We start from the raw sequence: 6000 nt of genomic DNA on the forward strand, positions 1-6000 counted from the left end.
ATTCCTGTGGACTTTAAAGGCAATACAGCGCAAGCTGGTTCACAGGGAACTCTCGCCGACCTTTGCCTTAACAGGTTTGACCTTTGTTATTACCACAGTTCCTAATGGCGAGGATAACCTGCAGTGCTAAACACTTGCTGATACCTTAATTTTATAACAATCTGTCTTGGTTGTTTAGTGAAAGAGGTAAAGAGTTTAATGTAAAAACGTACTCAAACACCTACCAGGCAATGGAAATAAAACCTATAAATCATACTGAACTTGGTAGAAAGTGCAATAAAAAGGGTAGAAGTACACGAGTTTTGGTTTAAAAAGGTTATCTTAACAATCCAACTCTTTGGAAAGCTGGTGGCGGCCATATTCTTCTTGATGGAAAACCAACACCTGTATCGACACTTTATTTTAAAATGTAGTTAACAGACTGAGCCCTAGAATTATTATACATGTTCCCATCTTAATACGGATGCTGGGAAAGAAAATGAAAGCAAAACTAATAATGAAAACGCAACATATTTTTTCAATAACTTGAATGTCCACCTTCATGAGTTGCTAACTTCCAATAACTTCTGTTGCTAGGTATGTGCTATACGTAACCCATATGTAAAGGAGCCTCCTTCTAAAATCTATCAAGGATAACTTGGTCACGTCAGTTTTGTAGTTACGTATGACCACGGTTTACAAAATACGTGTATTTAGGTTTGATTAGAGTTTCTGTTTCCTGGCTTGTACTAGAGATTTTCACAAATACTACTTAAGTTATTTCCTTTAAGCTACGTTTTTACACGTATTGGTCATATTGTGGTAGGCTTGGTTGGATGTGATCAAGATGCATGGAGATGCATGGAGAGGCGAGGCAGCCGCGGCCGGGACTGCAGTGACGTCATCGCGCGCAGTCCGCTCTGTCTGGCCCACCTCTTTTACTCCATACATCTTGGGATGTGATAGCCTAGATTCGTTATAGAACTTGTTAGATCAGTGTTAGCATCTTGGCTAGACAAAACAAATGTTACTGTTTCAAAACTGGCTGAATGCACTTTTCTATCTCTATGGTCACCACTGGCTAGTCTAAATTAAAAATAAACAGAACTCTTTGGTCAACATATAAAAAATATGTGCACACGGGGGATTTTAGTAAACAGTTAGGATCAGTTTATGAAAAATCATTCGGTAGGCAAAAAAACGCTTAATTATGACTAAATCCGCAGTCGCACTTGACCTAGTGCTGTGCATAGGGTAATTTTATTCTAAAAAGTCGATGAAGGTCAAATCCATACTCAGTTGTCGGTCAAGGGACGGGCGAAATGCAATCACATTCGACTGGACCGGCTGATGTACAATGAGCATAGATCATCATTCATATATGCATGCATGGCAGTTGTCACCCCACACGTCACTTGCTCTTGCTGTTTTATTGTTTCAGTCGGTGATGCGAAACCACTATATCTCCAAAACAGCGAGACTATCAATGCTTTAGTGTTTGGTTAGTTTATTGGACTGTGGGCTTTGCAAATCCTTTTTCATTTTCTGCCCAAATGGAAAATTGTATTTTCAAGAATTAAACACCAAAGGTAAGTTGTCCAAGCGTTCAAATTATTATGGATTCTTTGGGAATCGAATATGTTTCTTTCGTATCGAAGTCCGACACGCTAATACTGTGATACACCCAAAATACTTTCTAATAGAGCATAACAATTTGATAGCTACAAAATTACTTATACTCTATTAAAATGAATGAAATGTTATAGTGTCAAATAAATAAAACCAAGTGGAATTCTGGAAAAGTGTCTTGATCTAGTCAATGTTTTGCTTTGAAAGATTTAGGTGACCGGACAAGGTTCCTGTTATAGCAAGCATATTTTGATAGTTATAGTTTCACATATTTTGATATGAAAGTAATTTAATCAAATAGTCGTGTAAGTGGTTTTGTACATAGTAGGTTTAAGTTAGTAATTATTGAGTATGTTGCGGTAAAAATGCATTGACTTTATTTCAAATCGGGTTTTTAATATATCTAAAAATATTGGTACATAAAACGATATTCTGACTTCACCGTAGGATATTTATTGATGGTTTTTGGAAAGATAGTCTACAAACAAAAAAATTGACTGCCAAAGGGAAGTGAGTTTTGGAATGGTGTGGTTAACGCAAACAAAATACGGTTTCTGAAACAGATCAAGAATGCCTAATTATAAAAATAATCTGCTTATGATAGGTAAACCACAATTCCATCGGTGTTTGCTCCACCCAATTAATTGTTGGAGTACATTAAACAATCTTACTACCACAAAATCATTATTGTTTGTAATCTAAATCAAAATTATTGATCAGAGCTTTTGTTCATGAGGGCCCTTAAACGAAGTAATATTGAACTGGGCAAACATTTAACCACCTAATTTTTCTAAAAACATATACAGTGCTTAATTTAGTTTCGTTTACATTAATTAACATTTATAACTCGTTAATTACGGTTTCTAAGGATTTCAAAGTACCGTTAGAGGTGCCACGCGCCGCCGCGTTTCCCGCCAAATCGGTGAATTATTGGCGCGATAAAGGGGCGACTTCCTTTGATAACCTTTATCAATAGCCGCTTTGTAATGGACTTGGTCTTCTTGGTTAGTGCCATAATTGCCGTAGTTTTGACAAGAATTTAATGACCTCTAAAAGTGTTCAATTACATCTCAATAACTGGCATTTAAAGCAGAATAGGAGCACTGTTAAGTTACCAAACTCTTTGATAAGACTGAAATACTTGCTGTTCGGTGCTGGATCATCAGAGATCAAATATAATTATTCACATAGCGTTAAAAATGTTTAAAACATTTCATGACTACACGGAAAGCAATAATTTATTGATGAGTTATCTGATAAAACCTATATTATTCAGAATGGAGTTGTGTATTTTGTTTTACCTAGAGTTACTGTTTTTGGCGTCTACAATTTTTACAAGGTGATAAAGTATCAGGATTTAAACTCAATACTTTGTAATACAGTATGAGTATCAGTATACTATGACTATATGGAGAGTCCATGGCTCTGGGTTCACGTCCCGGAGTCGTTGCTTAAAATAATCTTTTACCGCATTGCTTTTTATCGCATGTAGCTTTTTGCTTGATACATTTCACGTACATGCATTCAAGGCCCATGAGAGAGGCTAAAAGAGGCCACCAACCTTAAAAAAAGGAAACCTGACAAAAATATATCGTTTTGGCCGTTTATTCAAGACAGTTATAGACAATAATCGGAACTTCACACTAAGCTGGTTTATTCAACAGTTTTATAAAAATTGATTCATCACATTCGTACTGATCATTAGGCATAGTGTATTCCCTTTGCAAATGCTAACAATACATTGATTTATACTGAATTACCCTCTTAGACGTAACAAAATCGCAACTTTCAGCCATTTTGAACACACAATAGAACTTAAGACTTGCATAATTACTTACCAACCATATGTTTTAATAAACAAACAATTGTTCGAGTCTCTGAGAGTTTTATTGTGCCATTAGGCCAGTCAATAAGCTCCGCGCAGTGGTGCGCCCTAGCGTCGGGCTTCAACGTTATTTCCTGTAATAGCGAAAGAGAATTGAGCGAAAATGAGTTATGTACTGCAACAGGAAATGGCTGTCTCGACCCACCAAGCGCTGGGTTCGGACAGTTGGATAAATCACTACTAAACACCAGCTTTTGTTTCAAATATTTCACTTTCGATGAATTACTTCCTGCTTTTACACGTCGGATGGTATCCTTCATCCCGTATGATGTTAGGTGCGTTGCAAAGTGTATTGTGCGTGTACGGGATGCTAAAATGAGATGTTGGTGAGGGTGGATTTAACACGTTCACTTTAAGTATTATAAGGTGTTCAGAAACATATCAATATTACAGTTTTGTGTGTGTATTACGAGAAGATTCGATTATTTATATGACACCCAACAAACCAGATATATCAAATGATTTTATGAATGTATGTTTTTGTCGATACATTCATTGTGTTACGCATTCTTACTCTAAGGTCACGAACACAGCCTTAATGTCTGTTAAACTACACAGATATGTAGGTTAATATAGTTATGTGTAAAAACATATGGTTAAAATTTTATTTTTGTTAGGTACAAAATATAAACATTTTTTTCGCATTAGGTTGATAGATGCTGAACATTTCACAAATCGCTTTTTGATGAGCGCGAAATTAAATCCAAGAAACAAAATCTGGAAAATGTCATATTTGACACCAATTATTTCAGTTTTCCCGCAATATCTATAAAAGATCAAGATTCTTTTTACTCGTTTGAAAACATTATTGATGAAATCGTTGTAAAAGCAATTTTCAAAATATTACAGCTTAGTTGCTGAGGAAACAAACTGCCTTAGTGATAAAGCACGGGACTATAATCCCTGAAGTTAAGGGTTTGAATCCCATCAATCACCAATTGCTTTACATATGTGATTACACCGTCCGACATTAATTCTGAACATTAATAATTCTGAATTAATGTGTAAAACTTATCCGGAATAGAGGATTTCATCTTGTAAAGGAAAGAAATAAAAAACACAACATCATCCACCTTTTTTGCATTTACAAAACTGTATTCAGATACAACGTGCTTATGCATTCCCATCATTATCAAACAAACAAACAAAAATTTTAATGTTCACCAAATTCTGAACAAACCAAAATTAATATTAGGTTATCCTACGAAATTTAATAAACCTCAGAGGCCTAGAGCGTTAATGTCCTTGTACATGTAAGGCTTACTTCCGTTATAACTGGATGTACAGGGCCCCATGAAGTTGAGGGGGAGAGAAAATAAATCATGGTGAAAGCCCTTGCGTGCGCTCCACGCGTCGCCTTCTCTAAGCCTTTGTCTGAATATAAGGGGAGAGTTTTATACCCACCTTGGCGGGGACATGAATTGTCACGGTTTTGATGTTGGGAGACTAGTGTTTCCCATGTTATTTCCTTTTTGCGCCAACAGATTGTAAATCTTGCCGATATATCTTGCAAGTGTAAACTAAGTTCATTCACACACGCCTTAAGAAATATTATGGGTTATATTTGAAAGAAAGAATGTATTTTTTTTATTTTGTACTATTTTTTTATTTAGCGGTGTTTTTTTTTTTTTTTTTGTTTTTTTTTTGTGAAAACTATGAATGACCAAGAAATCATAGTCCAAATGGCCAATACCTCTTTCTTATTAATGATGAGGGGAATCAAAACCGTCAATCAGTTTAAATTGTTCCCAGTTTTTTGTTGTTCAGCGAATTTTTCATATTGGGAATAACCTATAACCATAAGTCTCATTGAAAGACCTCGATCCGGGATTTGGTATAAATAAATGTTTAAAAAAAAGTGTATTCGAATGAGTTCATGAACGTATGGGAAAACGGGGGGTTATAAGGGGTTTATGGAGTCAAAATTGGGTTTTCCAATTTTCGACCCTGAAAATATAAAGTTTCGCAATTTCTTTCTATAACGCTATTCTTAGATCTTAAAAATCCAATAAATAGGTATATTGAAACTTTGTCATGGAAGCGTTGTCACTTAATGGTTTAGACCGAAAACTTCAAAAAACGATAAATTTAAAATTCTCATGTAATTCTTATGAAGAATAAGTAAACTGATGTAATTTGCTTGCTTATGAACATATTTTGACCAAATTTGGTTTTTTAAAACTTCATACAAAAAACACTTTATTACCTCCCCTGTAGTAGCCCAAGTCATCGTTAAAATTGTGTTATTTAAATAGTGAATAAATATGACATTTTTAGGAGATATTTGAGTCATCAGACAAAAGGAAAGTCACTAAGTCTGCAGGTTTGCTGCAGAGAGGGTATTTTTTTATTTTGTCTAGTTTTATATTTGTTAAGACAAATTAATGTTAATTTGGTACATATTTATTGAATTACAACAATGATGATGACTTAATAACTTTTGGTTTTGGAAGTACACACAACAGTTTGTCGTACATTATAATCAGTTTCGTATTGGACATTTGTAA

The sequence above is a fragment of the Macrosteles quadrilineatus genome, unplaced genomic scaffold, assembly GCF_028750875.1.
Source record: "Macrosteles quadrilineatus isolate MER2022 unplaced genomic scaffold, UCM_ALF_1.0 Scaffold_7__1_contigs__length_78375512, whole genome shotgun sequence".
NCBI classification, from domain to species: Eukaryota; Metazoa; Arthropoda; class Insecta; order Hemiptera; family Cicadellidae; genus Macrosteles; species Macrosteles quadrilineatus.